Genomic DNA, 20,073 nt, shown 5'->3' on the forward strand with positions numbered 1-20,073 from the left:
CTTCAAATTAGAGTTTATAATATTGTGATTCAACTCATAGCTACACAAAAAAGACATTTACTGCTTGTTCAAACTATGCATATAAAATGAGTTAAAATAAGTGTGAAACAACACAATTTTTAAAATTTTTTGTACAACTTGATTGTTTTATGTTCAATCTACTTAACTTTGTAAAAAAAAAAAAAAAAAAAAAAAAAAGAAATCTTCAGTTAACTTTATTGTAAGAATTTTTTGGTGTAGATGATTTAATTCTTGGCTTTTAAAGCTTTAATTAAGACTCTCTAAAATAAATTTTGATAAATAAATATCCTTCCTTAACCAGTGCTGCTAAAAAGTTGGAGTATGTTGACTTATAAGCAATGTAACGCAGGTTTGTTTATTCAGCAGAATTTATTCTCCACACTTGTCTTTTGCAAGTGTGATGTATTGTAGAAGGTGCAAAAACAAAGTGGACACTGACATGACAAAGTATAAACACAAGTCACAGTCAATTTATTTGTAAGGCGTGTAAATACCATGTAGAAATGCTAATGTGTCTTAACTGACCACTTATGAATGGATCACTGGAAAAAAAAAACATATTTAAAAACAAGAACTAAGACTGGTTTTGTTTTAACAGGTTTATTGTACTATACTTCAGGGGCTGTTTTAATATTTTTTGATAGGATAAACTTCACAATTTTAGAATTTAGTTTATTTTGCAAGAGGTTAAATTAATTGCAAATTATTAAGCATGAACCACACCTATTCCTTTTTTAAACCATTCCTATATAATGCTATTTTAGTAATTAAATGTAGAACTACACAGTAACAGGAAAACAAAAACAACAACAAAAAACAAGCACATTTATTCATTCATTTTCCTTCGGCTTGGTCACTTTATTAATCAGGGGTCGCCACAGCGGAATGAACTGCCATTTTATCCAGCACATGTTTTACACAGCGGATGCCCTTCCAGCTGCAACCCATTACTGGGAAACACCCATACACACCCCTCTCACATTCATACACATACACTACTGCCAATTTAGTTTATTCAATTCACCTATATAGCATGTCTTTGGACTGTGGTAAAAACAAGAGCACCATGAGGAAACCCACACGAACACAGGAAGACCATGTAAACACAGAAATTCCAACTGACCCAGCCAGGACTCGAACCACATCCTTCTTGCTGTGAGGCATCAGTGCTTACCACTGAGCCACCACAAACATATTTATTCATTACAAACTAAAAAGGCATTTTGCAAACTGACTAAAGAAAAAGAAAACAGTGATTTCCTGGTGAGGCTAAATGCAACCGTGTTTAGAAAAACATCTCTGAGAATTGAAAATAGAAATGGAATAAAACCTTTGTGTGAAGAAATAAGACCACCACCAGCAGCTGCCTTAACTGAATGGAAATGTTACAATATTTAACAGATCTTTTGATATACTTTTGGCAAATAACAGCAAAACGCATTAAAGGTTAATTGGTATGCAACTGCCATTTCACACTCCACCAAGATGTGTTTTGTTGTAGCAGCTGGTTTTTATCAGAACAGTGTGCCTGTGTCAGTATTGGTGTGTGATTTCTTTCAACAACTAACCTTGTTGAAGAAACGCCGACTGAACAGACATTGACAACATACAATGCATCACCTCTCAGCCATCGACTTGACAAAACCAATCTCTAGTGTTAACCTTTGGTTTTCTTTATCTATACCCCATTTGCAAAAGGCTTTTTAAATCCAAAAATCCAACAACACTGCATGAAGTTTAACTTTGCCAATGAAGAAATAAAATCAAACAAAGCCACCAGAAGTAATCTTTTCAGACATTCCAGTAGCCGCTGCAGTGTGAACTGGCTTTAAAGGCTCCGACATATCAAGCCAACAGCTAGTCAAAACAGTTGAATGTTGTTTTGTCCATTGTGTTCTGCACTTTCAGCACTAGTCAGACCCTTTCAGATGCTTTGTATCAAATTGAGCACATTTCATCATTCTGATTTGCTGCTAGAAATAGAACCATTGTAAAAATATGTCTGGTGCAAATATGGAAAAAATAAAAGTTATTACACACTGAATCCGAAATTTTCGTCCATAATTTTTGCATGTTTAAAAATAAATTTGATAATCAAACGGATGTGGAAATTCCAAATTGAAAAAAAAACAAAAAACATTACAGTCGGCTTAAGATTGGCAAGGAAAATTCGGCCCATGCGTCAACCAGCAGAACTTGGGTAGTTAAAAAAACAAAAAAATAAAAAATAAATTTGACCTCAGATTGTGTCAATCGTATTTATACTCTGCCTCCAAACTTTTCCTCTGTAATTTTTTCGCTTCTCGCATCCAAAAAAAAAAAAGCACTTTGAGAGGCGGTATAACAGTTCAGAGCCATCGTACAATCGAAAAAGCTGAATACAAAATGCCGTCATTTGAGCTACAGAAAACTTTATGACAATCACAATGCATAAAATAAAGACAGAATGTGGCGAACAATTGAGAACCCATGACTGGATTCAGTGACTGGTGCACCTCTGCCCTGCTGCTGTTTGGTAGGTGTGTATGTGTGTGTGTCCATACATTTGATATAATGCAAAGACATTATAATAGATAGCGTGGTCCACTTTCAGTCCATTGCTTCGACACATCAACGCGGCCGCCATTTAAATATAGGTAATGCTAGTCTCTGTTCAAGATTTGTTTATGTATGTGAATGTGTGAAGTATCACAAACAATGTATCAAAATTCCAATGATTTCTTAAAATAAATGCTGTATTTCAGGATAATCCAGATAATCTTTGATAATGAGCTGAACTCTCCTTCCTCTCTATGTAGTCTTTCTTATTCCACTTTGCAGAAGAAAGGAGAACAAAGTATCACTGCTTGAACTGACTCTGAAATGTTTTGCGACTCAGTGTGCAAGGTTTGTTTACGTGACAAATTTTTCTACGCATATGACTTAAAAAAAATTGCATACGAAAATTTCGGACTTCAGTGTGCAAAGACCTTTAGTGTCAATTAAAGGCTCAGAGAGATGAAAGGGTGTATTTTCTACAGGTGGTTTGTCAAGCCTACTCACCTGTGTGAGGCACACTCAGAATTAATAATGTTTTGAGGGTTATCGTGTGGTGAGAGAAGAGACTTAGTTTAATATAGAGAGTGTTTGGGGTAACGCATTATAAATTTATATTGACTTTTACAAAATATATTACCTTATAAATAAAATATAAATAACTTTAGTTAGATTGAATCACACACTCAATGAGAGAGCGTGATGTGAGGGAACAGACAGTCAGCTTACACTCATCATTATCAGGTCTCCTTTTTTCACAGCAAATGAGTACGTGTACTGTTCTAGTAACTGATTACCAATGCAATCTCACGGCAATTTGTAACTTTTTGATTTAGTGGCTAATTATGAATTCGTATGATCTAATTTGTACAATTTAGTACGATTTGCTCTTCACCCAATGACGGTTGGGTTTAGGGGCGGGGTTGGGTGCCACGGCTCATTTTTACAATCTTAAATTTTTGTATGACTCAACTCGTACGAGTTTATACGAATTAGCCACTAAACTTACGTTTCCTCGTGAGATCAGGCTGTAATAACTCAGGATATTGGTTTATTTCCAAGTAGGGGTGCTATCTGGTACATTTGTACTGAAGTGCAAACCGTTTCAGGACAACTCTGTCCAATTTAATAAACTGGTTCACCCGATTCATTTAGAAGATCCAGGTTACAACAAATGATTATATTCATAACACAATTAAATAGACTAAATAAAAAAAAAAAACTGTCATTGCTTTTATTGTTGAGGAGATGCAACCACGGTCTAACGTTATTGCAGAAGCGACGTTTTGTAATATAGTAACATATATAGTTTACATTTGTAAAGGCCATGTGAAGCAATTTATTCCATGTATAAAGCTCAAAGATTTATTTTGATTTGGGGATGTTTTTTATCGTATTACTGTTCATTTTGATATTAAACTTTTTTTAATAATAAGGTTTAAAATCTGTTTTTGCCTTAATATATATTATTTCATGTTTGTAGCCTCCTCTTAGGCTTTATTGCAGTCTTTATCTCAATGGACATAAAAACATAATAACAAAAAACATTCAAAAGTAGCAAACACATTACATGCTTTCAATAATCTGTATATACAGCATATTTAGCTCTGGGCTCAGAAAGTTCTCAAAATATAATTTTATCCTACATTTTTAAAGGAAAATGAAGGTGTAGCTTAGGTGGTTGTTAAATGCAGAGCTTCTCAATAAAACGGTGAAAAAACACCTGCAAGTTCTGAAAGAGATCGAACCTCAGCCAGGTAAGAAAAGTAACACAAAAGTAACTCAAAACTAAAATAGCACATAACTTTCCATAAAAAGTAACTAATTAATGCAGTTAGTTACATTTTTGGGGGAGTAACTCAATATTGTAATGCACTACTTTCACATGTAGCTTTCCCCAACACTGAATATAAACATTTAATAAATAAATGTAAACATTTAATTCATGACATGCAAGGACAAAATGCATGTATTAGTTGGCCAATTACTGTAGTCTTTGCGGTGTGTTCAAATACAGCTTGAGGGGAAAGGAAGACAATGTCACAGTCGCAAGATCACTGTCATCAACTCTGTGTGACAAGGCATCCTTAAAGGAATTAGAAACAAAGAAAATAATGGAGAAAAGTTTCAAAGTGAAACATTTGCCTCTCAAGCACTTTTATGCCATATTTTGTTTAGATATTTTTAAAATGAAAATCCTCCACTAACTTCTGATCGCATCGAAATTCTGACAACCAAACAGAGAGTACTAAGCGCAAGCATCTTCAGAGCCACATGGTGTTGGATGCAGTCACTCAGCAGGAGACCAAACTGTCTTCAGCGCTGGAAGCAGTGGGCTGTTCAACAACAATAGCATTACACACAGTGCTGCAGTCGTGTAGTTTGTCTAAAATAAAGTGCTTTAATTTAGCTCACATATAAATCTTCCTCAGATACATAGAACTAAAACCATCCTGTGCGCAGCCTAATACTCATAGACTTACGCACAGATTATACATAGCAAGCTCACGTAATGAAAAATAATCCCCTCACTGTGAAAAATGCTGGGTTCCACATAATCAATTTGTGCTGGGACAACATGAAGGAATTAAGTTAGCTTAGTTTTTACAAATTTAAGTGGATTTAACAAAACAATTACGTTGTATCTAAAATAACTCAAGAAATGTGCTGTTTTGAGTGCTGATATACTAAAAAAAATCCACTTTTTGAGTGCTGCTGTCCCAGATGGCATGCTTAACAATCACCCCAGCTAAGTCTGAGTGGATGTTGCGCTTATTATTTTTAAAATGAAGCTATAAAGACTTGTTTAAATGAGGTTAAGTGTGCCAACCTGAGATGAGACCTGTCTGGCGTTAGCATAATAGATGAGTCTGATTAGAGATGACACCAGGTCTGTTTCACAGGCTGTGAACTGGGTTTGAAGTGTTGCACAGCACACTGCCTGCTCTTATTTGCGGCTTTGCTGTGCTGGGTGTTATAATAGACTGCAGACACATGCCAGAGTATAAATAGTCTGGTGTGTTATGAAAGCTCACATGCAACATACCTGACATGAGCTCACATACTTATGTTCAAGAGCTGACAAATTATCTGTATGTTACTCCGATAACATTCACATACGTTTACATATGCTTTTGCACTCGCTTACACTCCAGACCACCCAGAGAATTTGTTTTTCCCCACAGAGGAAGAGTTAAAGGGATAGTTTACCCCAAAAAAAATTTTTTTTTAATTGTATTTTGTTTCATTGTTTTAAAACTTTGAGTTATTTCTTTGGGTAAGCACTAACGAAGATTTTTGAAGAAAGCTGGAAACCTATTTGATTTTCATACTATGGAAGTCAAAGGTTACAGGTTTCAGCTTTCTTCAAAATCTCTGTTCAATTTTGTGTTTGATAGAAGAAATGAACTCACAAGTTTATTTAACTCACAAGGTTTGAACTTGAGGGTGAATACACTCTAAAAATATATCTGTAAATAACAGTTTTTCTGTATTTCCCCCCTAAAAATTTTTAATTTTAGGATTTTAAATTGCAATATGGGCCCTTGGTCCTTCTTCCAACAACTTTTCTCCCTGAAAAGTTTGGAAAAGTGACTTTTAATGAAAAACTTTAATAGTTTTAAGTGAAGTATTGTTTGTATTGGTGTTGTATATTATGCTGCAAAACCTGGTAATAAGCTGCCAGTACATTTTCTGTTTTTTTACAAACTTAGTTCTCTAAATATAATTTCTTTAACAATATCTTGTCTCAAACTACAAAAATGTCAGTAAAAGTAACTTAAGTTAGTTTAGTAAAGTAAGTTGACAGAGTAGAGATCAACATCCCATAATGCAATTCACAACCGTAAATAAAACACAAAATACATAAACTGTTAATTAACATATATTTTTTACAGTGTTGATAGTTAGTAAATTTTTATTTTTGGGTGAACTAACCCTTTAGGGGTTTCGTTTATAGTGCTTTGCTTAAAGTTATACTTTGCCAAGAAAGCTAAATAAATACTCATATTGGTCCAAAGCTGTATGACAGAACAGATGGCTTCCCTTATGAAAAAGGTTTATTCTAGTGTGTGATTATTAGTATCCTTCTTTCAAACTTAAACATAAGTATTCTTTCAATCTACTTTTATTGTACTTCTCTGAAATATTTTGCACTTAAGTACACTTAAAAAGTATTTTTGCTGCTAGTTCAAACCACTCATTGAAAATGAACTTTACAACATTTTATTTTAGGAAAACTAACTTTTTTTTTCTTCAATCTGTTTAAATTTGTTATGTCAGTTTAATCGTGCAAAGCAGTGGCACAGTAGTGCTGTCGCCTCACAGCAAAAAGGGCGTTGGGCTGCTGGTTCCTCAGATTATTTAGTGTGTACTTGACTTAGATTGATGGAAAATCAAAGTATAATTCTCTTTTGCTTGTACAATGGCATATACTACAAAGTACGTCATTTAAGTATGTAACCTTTTTCATATTACATACATTACATGCTTTGTCATCATTAACAAAATATCTCTACTTCACTGAAAAAAGTGAAATAAACTTAAAATAAAAAATAAAATAACTAAGAGCACACTAACTGAACCCTTTCAAGTACACTTGCAGTACAAAACTACTATTTAACTAATTAATAATGCTTGCAGTATCAGTGCCAGTAGTAGTCTTTCAATTAGCAGGCTGATATATAACACTACAGACATGTAATGTCCCTAATTTGACATTTAGTCATTTAGCAGATGCTTTTTTTCCAAAACGACTTACAAATGAGGACAAGGAAGCAATTTACACAACTATAAGAGCAACAATAAATAAGTGCTGTAGGCAAGTTTCAGGTATGTAATTTTTAAATAGTTTTAATCAACACAATTTGAGGTCCTTTGCCACTTTTTTCTCCTTGTCCCATGCTTTCCCATAAATTCTCTACTGTCCTATAACATTCCTAAAATATAACTGAAGAAGAGTGTACTATCACAAATGAATTACTTACTACAAGTAAGATTACTACAAGTTACTACAAGTAACTACTATAAGATTTACTAAGGTTTTAAAATGATTAAATTGTATTTACCATTAAAATATATATTTGAGGTACTTAGCGACCCAGGACATTATTCATTACCCTCCCCCATTTGTTTTGTTAGAAATATAAGTCCGGGTCACTAAGCCCAATATGTTGGCTGTACAGTAATAATGATTGTCGAAAATTAATACATTTCAACATTAAACATCTTACCTTTAACACCCAACTCATCCACTAAACAGCCAAGCTTAAAGTTTGTGTGAATTGTGAATAATTAATACACTGAGGTTTTTATTTTTGGTAATCTTCAATGAAAATTGGACTATTTGTTTCCATATTTGGAGTGATGGTCCTTCTCAGATTGTCAACTTATTCTTAACCCCGCCCCTTTTGTGGTTAGTTTTCTGCGAGGCAATGATGTGCAAAAAAGAAAGCCCCGCCCCCAACTCAATATTCTGTTTCAGTTGGAAGTACATCAACATTCTGAAATAAAAACCTCAGCAACTTTCAGTTCACGCAGACTTTGATACTGCAAAAGTAGGGGCATTCATACACACACTGACTCACAAATCTAAATATTCACAAGCTGCATCAGGCGGTCCAGATTAAGAAAGCTACAGATGTCATGTTATCTAGCCCACAAAAATAAAAAATTTGAATAATTATATTCACTGTGACTACAAGAAATGGAGAGATGTATGATTTTTATCTCAGCCCCTGCCACTGTTCTAACTCTTTCATGGTGTCCTCTGGCTCTGTTTGATATGCGCTACACATTTTCCTCATCGCCACCTCAAGACTGACAGCTCCTGAACAACATGTGGCCAGTGGCTTTCAGTTTATCGGGTCTCGAACTTAGACGTCTTTTAGGAGGACCCACAGGCTTGCCACAGGCTCCATTTCCCCCTCCTTCCGTTTTGCTCTTTCCTTCTCAGCTCTTGCGAAAAAAGGGGGAAATTGAGCTCTCTTCAATCTGGATTCTGACAGGGTGCGCTCTGCAGAGTGCTGATTTCTGCAAATTGCCATGAAATTCAACCAGCGAACTCACAGTGCAGTCAGCTATATATATATATATATATATATATATATATATATATATATATATATATATATATATATATATATATATATATATATATATATATACAGTTGAAGTCAGAATTATTAGCCCCCTTCCAATTTTTTTTTTTTTTATTTATTTATTTTTTCCAAATGATGATTAACAGAGCAAGGACATTTTCAAGTCTGATATTTTGTCTTCTGGAAAAAAAGTCTTATTTGTTTTATTTCGGCTAGAATAAAAGCAGTTTTTAATTTTTTAAACACCATTTTAGGGACAAAATTATTAGCCCCTTTAAGTTATATTTTTTCTCGATAGTCTACAGAACAAATTATCGTTATACAATAACTTGCCTAATTACCCTAACCTGCCTAGTTAACCTTATTAACCTAGTTAAGCCTGTAAATGTCACAAGCTGTAAAGAAGTGCTTTGAAAAAATATCAAGTAAAATATTATTTACTGTCATCATGACAGTTAAAAAAAATCAGTTATTAGAGATGAGTTATTAAAACTATTATGTTTAGAAATGTGTTGAAAAAATCTTCTCTATGTTAAACAGAAATTGGGGAAAAAATAAACAAGCAGTCTAATAATTGAGGGGGGCTAATAATTCTGACTTCAACTGTGTTTATAATTATTTTTTGTTCCAGACATAACTGATGCAAAATGCTTCAGTAATATAAACTAGAATTAATTGTTAGTTTTAATAAGGTGTCTGAGAAAAGCAAAACAAACATTGAAGTCAAAATGTCACAGTTGGTGGCTATTAGAAATTAATAAAGAGACTAACAGTGGGGGTAAATGTTCAAAACTGGGTCCAGCTAATAACACATCAGTACGAGTATACATTTAAAAAGTAGACCAAATACCTAGGGTCTGGTCTTCATACCTCACTTAAATGATCTAAGATGATTTGGCAGATACTGGATCTTTTAATCTTAATAACTGATCTGGCTAATTAGGTTCTTCAAACAAGTTCCTGAATCAGATTAAAATGTCTTGATGAACTGATCTGAGATCGCAGCGCGTGTTGTAAAGAGCAGATCTTTCCGTCCTTGAAATCATGATCAGCAATGCAACGATTGGCTAACGGCACAGCATCGTAATTACATCGTCTGATTAATAGTTAAATCATCCATGTGAGCAAAATGACATAAAATTTGTAGTAATAGGGTTGTTTAACATTATACGCAAAAACTTTTCACCTTTGTTGTGGGCTGCATGCTTTACACTTTCATGTGTCAAGAGTGTCTAGCAATTTATTTTGTTTTCATTTAGAGAGGATTCTTCAATATAGAGGATTTCTTTAATATAGTAGTCTACTCAAGTTTCTTAATTTTCTAAATTTTTAAAATGAATTTTGCAACAATAGAAGTATTTTGATATGGGTAAAGGGGTCTGCAACTTTTGCGAACCATCAAATCACTGTCATACTAGCTGACAAAACATGTACAGGACTGCATAAACTTTTATTCCTTTAAAAACACAGCTGAATAGGCTATGTGCATGTCTATTATCATACACAAATTGTACTAAAGCTGGTACCTCAAATAGTACGCAGTTGTATCTAAAAATTCCATATGAATAAATTTTCTCTTTGAACACCTTAGGAAGAACCACCCCATGTCTTGCTTTTATTTCAGAGTGCAGATTGTATCCGTTTTATTTATATTATTTTTTTATTATTTTAATATTTTTTCCAAGTGTAACTACTACTGTAAGAAAATATTAACATTCGGTACGTACTTTCAGCATTACCCTTGTTAAAAATGACCCAAATCTAATCCTGTTTATATTAAATAAGTCAAGTCAATGTTTATTATAAAGCGCTTATATGGCTTATATGATTCTTATATGGTATTAAACCCGAAGAGTAAAAATGGGTTTTAAGACTAGATTTAAAAACAGAAATTGTTGTGGCCTGCCTAACATGGAGAGGCAAATTATTCCAGAGCTTGGGGGCCACCACTGCAAAGGCACGGTCCCCCCTGGTTTTTAACCTTGTGCATGAAACAGTCAAAGGTAGCTGATCAGCACATCTAAGTGCCCTTGATGGAGTGTACAATTGGAATAATGAAGACAATATTTTGGTCCTATTCCATTTAGGCATTTAAACAACAAAACTAGAATCTTAAAATGTATAATAAACTGTACAGGAAGCCAATGAATAGAAGCCAGTATGGGTGTAATGTGCTCCTGTTTGCAAGTCCCCGTCAGCAAATGAGTAGCAGCATTCTGCACCATCTGCAGTTGAGGAAGGGAGGTATGGCTAATACCCACAAAGAGGGCATTACAAAAATCTAGCCAAGATAAACATATGTATAAACCTTTCATAGTTGTTAAAAGACAGAAAAGACTTTCATTTGGATAATTGCCTTAACTGGAAAAAAAACTAGCTTTAATTACCGAATAATCTGTTTATCCAATTTGAAGTCACTATCCATAATAACACCCAGTTTTTTACAGTAGGTTTTACAAAAGGGTTTAACACACTAAGATCCAGACAATCCTGAGTTCCCCCTGATCTAAATACCACCACTTCTGTCTTTTCTTCTTTGCACATTAAAAAAATAAATAAATAAATAAATAATAATATATATATATATATATATATATATATATATATATATATATATATATATATATATATATATTTATTATTATTATTATTATTATAATAAAAATTTAATGTCCTTAATACAGTCCAACAATGGTGTTATGGACCCAGCATCTTTTCCATTTTAAGGGCAAATAAAGCTGTGCATCATCTTCATAAAAATAAGCCTGCTCCTGAGCAGGTTTGAGCTACCAGAACTGTTACTATGAAAACATTGAATTTGAATTTTGAACTTTGAAGAACTAAATGATCCTGGATTGTGTCAAATCTTCAATAACCAAATCCAGCTAATTGAGTGATCCAGGTACAAAGAACGGACCCCCGGTTAATAATTTACTCAATAAAACAGCATTAATTTAGGATTGAAGATTTTTTTTAAGGAATAAAATATTTTTTTAAGACGTATTTTATAGTTATTGTGAAATATTATTAGCTTTTAAATTAGCTGTTAAAATTAAATTTTATTATTTCAAATTATATTTATTCATGAAAAAGATAAATATTTAATCTTCACAAATAATAGGTGATTTGAATCTGATACGCTAACCCGGTGCTCAGGTTTGTTTTTCATTGCTGAAAATAGTTAATTGAGCGTCACGGTGGTGCAGTGGGTAGCCCAATCGCCCCACAGCAAGAAGGTCACTGATTCGAGCCCCGACTGGGTAAGTTGGCATTTCTGTGTGGAATTTTTATGTTCTCTCCGTGATTGCATGGGTTTCCTCCAGGTGCTCCGGTTTCTCCCACATGCGCTACACAGAAGGTGAATTCAATAAGCGGAATGGGCTGTAGTGTATGTGTGTGAATGCAAGAGTGTATGGATGTTTCCCAGTGTTGGGTTGTGGCTGGAAGGGCATCGGCTGCATAAAACATGCTGGATAAGTTGGCGCTTCATTCCGCTGTGACGACCCCTGATTAATAAAGGGACTAAGCTGAAAAGAATAAATGAATGAATGAATGAATGAAAAGAGTTAATACAGTATATTTAATGTTTTTGAAACATTAAATATAACAATTAAAAAAACAATTAAAAAAAGCATCGTAATATATGATTTAAAATATAATGTACTTTTTTATCATTACCTTACACTCAGGACAACATTTTTCCACATCTAACTACATCACCGGCCACATCTTTTTTTAATTCCCAGTGTAATTAGGGCAATTCCATAATAGGTCAAGCATTTTGCTGGTAGCGAAATGATGTAAAGTATAACGCTAAATAAGGTATAATCACCCTGTCCAACACATGTAAACCATATCAGATGTTCCAGTCTCTCTCGCTTCCTGTTTTTCTGAAGTGACTGACGTGCCCAAATCCTGAAAGCATGAATTCAAAGATTGTTTTCGCAAATGTTCCTCAGGGATCCAGGGGAGATTTAGAGGAGAAGCTAGAGGACACGCAGAGGTGAGAATGAGAAAACACAGCCTCTATTTGTTTTATAATTATATTTCTGTCTAGTCTCATTGCATACTTTTACCTATTCTTGGACTCCATTCAAGCTAAATGAAAGTGTAATTTATTTTCGCCACTGCAAATGTCCTCAACTAATAACAGAGGCTGTTTCTTAGATGGCAAAACATATATAAATAGTACATTATTTATACCTAAAAGTGTGCTACCTTGAACATTGCTTCATTAATCCTAGGATGTTCAAAAATCAAATGTTCCGTTTGCCAATTTTCATTAGTTTCTCTCATTTTCTCATTCCGAAGTTGATTAGCATAGAAGTATTGCAATATGCTGCTGGAACAATACAGTAGCTCATATTTTAAATGTCATTAGTGAGCTACTGATGCATGAAAAAACAGACACTCCGAATCTAAAAAGTGCGGGAAGTGTGATACTGACTGGAAGTGTTTTTCTTTTTTGTCTTCAGCACAGTTGTCAGACACTTTGTCATAGCGCAAGCAGAATTTCTCGGCTTTGGCATGGAAAGGAATCAGTCTGTTTGGCATATTGTGCATCTTTTCATTACCCGTGACTGTGAATTGACCGGTTGTTTCAACATATGGTGTTCTAATTTACTCAATAACCTAAATTGCCACTTAACCACTATTATATTTCTTGTAGGAACTGCTCAGCGATGTTGATGAACTTTCCACATCCGCAGATGAAAAAGCAGTTTGTCTTTGGCATTTTTACCTTGCTGGTCTGAATGGTTTCGAGCACATGAAAGTTTGTACGTGGCGTCTGAATGAGTTTAATAGCAGGATGGGACAAAACGGATAGACTTTTTTGGCACAATCAGAGCCTTAAAATATAGTTGACTTTTCTTAGGTAATCTTAAACCATCCGCATTACGTAAATGATAATAATCATGTGCCAAACCTTTGTACGGATTACTGATGATCTCTGCAGATGCTGGAGTTGTGTGACCTCAGAGACGGTCAGTTATAAAGCAAGGTTTTTGTTTGCTTGTATATTCTTTGCTAGATTTTAATATTAATGAATTGATCAAAATGATTGTATCTGTATAGTTAAAGTGATAGGTCATTTAAAATAAGAATCCTGTCATCATTTACCTCTACATCCATCTATCTTCTGTAGCACACACATAAATCTTTTGTAAACTAAACTAAGTAAGTGATTGGGGTCTGTAACAATTTCAAACTCCACTGACTTTCATTGTAATCATTTTTCAAAAAGAAAGTAAATCATACTGGGTTGGAAGGAGATGACAATAAATAACAGCTGACCATTTTTAGTTCTAAAACATCCAGAGCTAAAATGCAAACACTTTGACATCATGTTGTAACCTTTGTATTTAACACCAGCTATACAAAATAATACATAAATAATATTGTGTATGTTTACTGGTTAAATATGTGTAGTAAATTTATTCTCTGAAAGTATATTCTTAAGTATGCAGGAGCATAGTTTGTTCTAATTGTAACATCATACAGTATAGTTTAAGATGTGTATATCATTATACATACACTGTAAAAATTCCTGGTTGCCTTAAATTTTTAAGCTGAATCTGTGTCCATTGAACTTATATTAAGTTAAACTGACTTTAAACATATGCTGTCATGACTAATTGTTCATTTATATATATATATATATATATATATATATATATATATATATATATATATATATATATATATATATATATATATATATTTATTTATTTATTTATTTTTTCAGCATAAGCAGAAATATACAATCAATTGCACTTTAAAACGTAAATGTGAAGTCTACTACATTAGAAGCTCAGCTACAGTTGCATGTTTGTTTTTAAGCTATTCCACCACAGGGCAGATTTGTTTAGAAGACGGTAAACAGCAAATTCTAGTATGCTTGTATAGCTTGACCAAAACATTGAGTACAAGTATAGGGCAAACATAGTTTGACTTTTCTGTCAATATTAGTGATGTACTCATAATTTAACTTGCAATGCATGCTGGGAACTACATTTCTGCAGTACTGGACTACTGTATTTTCATTAACTAACATTTACTAACATGAACATATACAGTAGTAAATGTATTGTTCATTGTTTGTTCATCTTAGGAAATGCATTAATTAACATTAATTAATGAACATTATTGTAAAGTGTGACCAAAAAATAATAATAAAAAATTAAAGCTGTTACCATTTCCTCCTCCATCCGGATTAAAAGTGTTTTAGTTTCTCTATCTGACAGCAGTCTGATAACATCATTTAAACATCATTTAATTCTGAGTGTGTGTGCGCATGTGGATTTTGACATTACATGCCCCTTTGCATCCAAACTAGCTGTAAATGCATCTTCATCAAACAAATACAGTACTTTGTGTATAAAGAAGGCATCTTAAGCTATGAAACTTGCAGGCTAATTTTTAAGCTGTTATAATATTTTTATTTGTAAAAACATCAAGACAAATTCTATTTCTCATGTCATGACCCTTTTAATAGCTACAGTAGTCGTTTGGTTCCATACTCAGCAAGCATTTAATGTTTTTAAAAGATGTCTAACAGGTGTCAATAGATGTCTAAACATAGTTGTCTTGGTTAAAATAAGGCTATGATTAGTCTGTCAGTAAAAATCTAATAGACGTCTAAGACTAGGCCAAAACTAACAAAACTAAACTAGTCATCAAATAAGCTGAAATAAATGACCACACATATTACGTCTGCCTAATGGGTCTATTTGACCACTAGTCTAGTTTTGGGCTATTCTTAGGTGTCTATTAGATTTTTGCACAAATTTAGCCTTGTTTTAGCCATGCTATCTACATTTAGATGTTAGTTAGACACCACTTAAACACAAAATTGTTTGCTTGGTACACACTATGTAATATTTTTATCACCATAAGAGTTAACAGGATAATTAATGTGTTTAACAGTAGAAAGAAACGCGAACACATTTGAAACAGGTGGAGGATGAGTAAATAATTGCCGAATTTTCCTTTTTGGGTGAACTATACTTTTAATTTAGTTGTCATTTATAAATTTGTGAATAGAACATGATTATCCAACGCAATCTTACGGCAATTCGTAACTTTTTGATTTAGTGGCTAGTTCGTATGAATTCGTACGATCTAATTGGTACAACTTAGTATGATTTGCTCATCCCCCAATGATGGTTGGGGTTAGGGGTGGGGTTGGGTGCCACGCCTCCTTTTTAAAATCATACATTTTCGTACGACTGAACTCGTACAAACGAATTATCCACTAAACTGACAAAACGTAAAATGCTTATGTTTCCTTGAGAGATCAGGCTGGATTATCTGATCAAATTTAGCTTTAATGCATCTACACAGCTTTATCTCAGTCTTTCATTTTCTTTTTAAACTCTTTCTCATTCTTTTTTTGCTCCTGCTTTCCTGATTGCACTCAGCTACCAGTGAAATGTTGAGTAAGATATAATCTGTGGTCAGCATGAGGCGACTGGACCGATTCGCTTTACTCATCAGTGTTTCTTTGTGCCATACCTGGTTCAATCATCTCTCCTGCTCACATTCTCCACATTGGCCATTAGTGGAGGAAAAGAGTGGGTGAACGGAGCCAAGAACACGTCTCCTCATGACAGCCTTCCACTGGTGTCACTAAGGAGTATGAAACAATGGAAGTATAATTAATCATGGCCTCATTTTTTTTCTGCTCCAGCATGGAGAGAATCCCTGAAAGCAACAATATATGACTTGTGTGTTGTCTTCGGATTGGCAGGTGGCATTCCTGATACGAGGATCTCTCAGTCTGGGCCGCAGGGCATTTCATGCAGTGTTTACTCTCTGCTCTTAGAGAACACCAGCAGTTTGTTTACTTTAGAAGGGATTTTTTAGCAGTTTATCCACATTTAGGCTGTGTTTGAAGTTGTCATTTTAAGGCAATACTGTCAGTTAGTCTCTATTTTTCTGAACCTCTTGCTGCTGGTAAATAACTGGATGTTTAGGATTTAAAATTTGCGAATAATCTAGATTAATCAAAAGAATGTTTACAATTAACACAGCAAATAGTTTGAATTGATTCACAGCCTTAATTAAAACTTGACCCGGCAAATATATAAATGGCTTCATATCCCAGAGTGCAACTTGATGGTAAAATTGTCATCAAGAAAAGATATACAAAAGAGACTAAAACATCAAAATGCTTTGATGCCCAAAATGCCCTTTTTGACCACCAAAATTACAACCAGTGTTGCCAGATTGGGTGGTTTCCTGCCCAGTTGGGCTGTTTTGAATTTGATTATGTGAGTAAAAATGGCATAGGTAGGTTTTTGGAGAAGGGTCTGAAGGGTCTGGCTGCAGATCTGTACTTGAACTTTCAGGCTTGCACTCTTGGACTTGCACTCTCAGGCACCTACGCTTCCTCTGCAACTTGCAATTAACACAAATAAACTGGAAGTTTCCAGTTTGTTTGCATTGCCAGTGACGACGTTGTCTAACAATTCTAAATACCTAAGATGTATACAATGACAGATCCCCTGAAAATAGGTTTGTGTATTCATATGATTATAATGCTTTAATGTAAATTTACAAAAGCAGGACAGCTGGATACACATAATGCAGATGTCAATGCAAGTGATGTGGCAGAAGAGTGCAGAGCTCTGTGGAATGAAAGTCCTTAACCAAAATAAAAAAACAAGATCAACTTAAGGAATTTAAGGCTGCCATTAAGTATTTTCCCTTAGTCCTTAGTAACAATTTCCTTTTAAAATATTTAAGGGACCTTTTCAGCTCTCTTATATGAACAAATTACACTCAAAATGCAAGCATTCTCACCCAATTAAAATTGTTTTAGATAAAAGACCCACAGAACTGTAGATAAATAATGTAATAAAATCATTTAATAGATAAGCTAATATAATGTTATACGTGTCTGGGCAGGAGTGCATCCATGTAAAATTGCAGTTTCAGTGCAGCTTCAAAAGTCTCTACCTGATCCCAGTCCAGTTTACAGGTCCTCCAAACATAATGTCGAGATCAACTCTATAAGGGATATATACTGTCTTAACGGGGGGGGAAAATGGCACATATAATGCGTACTGATGTGTACTTGTAACGAATATGGCAGCTTACCATTCATCCGCCCACCAGAGGGAGCTCTCTTCCGAATATTGACTGGGTACTTCCTCTGTGGTACTTCCTGGTAGCCACCATATATAAGCACACTGCTTATGTGTATTCATTGCGAAGTATTGCCAGTTTCACTGCCTACTAAGCGTTTTTCCTACTGCTATTTCTGCCATTGTGTTATGACCTTTTTGCCTGCTCTTTTGACTACTGTTTTTGGATTTTGGACTCTGCCTTGTTTGCCTTTTTGGACTGCCTCTTTGTTTGCTTATCGTTGCCTGGTTCATGATCACGATTCTGCCTATTGTTTGATACTAGTTGTTTGTTTAATAAACCTCCAGCTTTTGGATTCAATCCGCCTCCATGTCTTCACCTACGGCTCCCTCACAGTACTGCAGAACTGTTTTAAGCCGACCGTCACCATATGTTGCCAGAAACTACAGTGAAACTCTTAAAAAAAAGGCACTTAGGTAACGTTAAGGGTGACAGATAAGAAGTTTGTTGCAACGCTCTTAATGAAATCCCTTACCTCAGGGAATTTTCCCCTTTAGGGACACTTTTAAGTTAATTACTAAAGGACTTTAATGCAAGCCGGCACAGGTGTCGATTGTAAATGACTTCACTTTGCAGAAGAAGCGCGGTTGCCTGCAAGTCCGAGAGTGCAAGCCTGAAAGTGCAAGTGCAAATCTGCAGCCAGATTCTGCTGAACATTTGGGCGGTTTTGAAACGTAAATTGTATATGTAACTCATTTAACAAAACATAACTGTGTGCTCCTACTCCATTCAGTTAGTAGTGATCATTGCATACCGCGTGGCCCTACCCGCAAGAGGGGCTGAAGGAATGTCGTATCAAAATCTGATTCCCCGGACAAATCTGACTCCTTTTCGTGAGCACGTGCATCACGCAGCACCTGCAGTTAAACTCACAGCAGTTTATCATGACACTTTTATCCATAATTTCTTCTGCATTTAACAGGAAGAACAAACATAGAAGTGTTGTCTTATGGACAAGCAGCACCTAATTATGCTCAGAAGAATTTAAAACGCCAAATGGGACAAATTTATATCCCATTTCGAAAGCAAAACATACTCTAATAGTTAGTGTTATCTATACAACATTAAGTGCAGTGTGTGGGCGAGAGGGGGGCAGTGTTTTGATGTGATCCGGTTATTTTGTGGTTCTGTGACAACTCGTGTTAGTTGCTGCATGGTTTAAAATATATATTACAGTTAAAGTAATTAGGTTAATTTTGATTTTAATTAAATTAAATATTAATCTAATATTTTGGGAGTTTTTTGTATTGGGCAGGTTTTGGACAACTTTTGGGTCGAAAAAAAAGTCTGAAAGCTTTGATTCCTTTATTTATCTCCACAGTGTAATGAACTGCCAACAATTTCAGCAAATGTTTTATGCAGTGGATGCCCAGTTTTGATTCCAAATTTACACTTGATTTTGTATCCCTAAGGCTAACTGATGTGATGTCAATTGATTACCTGGATCTGTCAAAGCAACATAAAATTGACTTCTAATATTGTCGTTAAAAACAAGTCAAACATTGAACACAGGAGAGTCCTGTGATCAATTTTTGTTGCAATTTTTTTACACGAATGTAAGATGTCAATATGATGTCGAGGTAGTCAATAGACATTAAATCAATTTGCATTTTTGACCTGTATTTTGAAGTTGTTTTGACATCAAGGTGCCTGCTGGGAAAAAATCTAATCATCTACATTTAAAAACAGAACATCAAGGAATAGATTTTAAAGGGCAGCTAATTTACCCCTTTTAAAGATTTAAGATAATCTTTTGCATCTCCAGAATGTGTCTGTAAAGTTCAAAACACCCAACAGAATATTTATTATACCTTTTTAAATTTGTGAAATTTCTGCTGTTTGGACTTTGTAGCTGTTTTTGTTGCCTGTGCCTTTAATGCAAATGAGCTGGTTCTCCCCTCCCACCATTCCCACGTGTATGTCAGTGCCCGTAGCCTTCACAAAGATAAACAGCACAGTGACAGACAAGAATGAAGCAGATCACCTTTAGTAAAGTAAGAAATTTATTAACAGTTATTTGATATATTTGTTGTGGAGTTAATTCAAGCCTTTCTGCAAGGATGAGTCACACACAATGAAATTATTAATTTTATAATTGACTTTATATTATACATTTATAATGAACTAATGAAACTGTTGCTGTGGTGATGAATTATGTAGCGATTTTACTGTTTTTATTACAAACATGCACAGTTTTAAAGTTGTTTTAGACTTGTAAAACTTATTCTTGATGCCTCGTTGACACTAGCAGCATCTTTGTAGCTGCCTG

The 20,073-nt window shown here is 34.5% G+C and overlaps 1 protein-coding gene and 1 long non-coding RNA gene across 2 annotated transcripts in view; one reads left to right on the forward strand and one right to left on the reverse strand.

Annotated features, from left to right (window-relative positions):
• tacr1a (tachykinin receptor 1a) overlaps positions 1-20,073 on the forward strand; it is a 52,595-nt gene that overhangs the window by 22,124 nt on the left and 10,398 nt on the right.
• The window catches only part of LOC141385822 (uncharacterized), an 82,800-nt gene that overhangs the window by 6,966 nt on the left and 55,761 nt on the right, over positions 1-20,073 (reverse strand). Inside the window, exon 8 of the long non-coding RNA XR_012406893.1 lies at positions 16,170-16,283. This is a non-coding gene — a long non-coding RNA (uncharacterized lncRNA). The remainder of the gene's footprint in view (positions 1-16,169; positions 16,284-20,073) is intronic.

The sequence above is a fragment of the Danio rerio genome, chromosome 5 (genome assembly GCF_049306965.1).
Source record: "Danio rerio strain Tuebingen ecotype United States chromosome 5, GRCz12tu, whole genome shotgun sequence".
In the NCBI taxonomy this organism is placed as follows: Eukaryota; Metazoa; Chordata; class Actinopteri; order Cypriniformes; family Danionidae; genus Danio; species Danio rerio.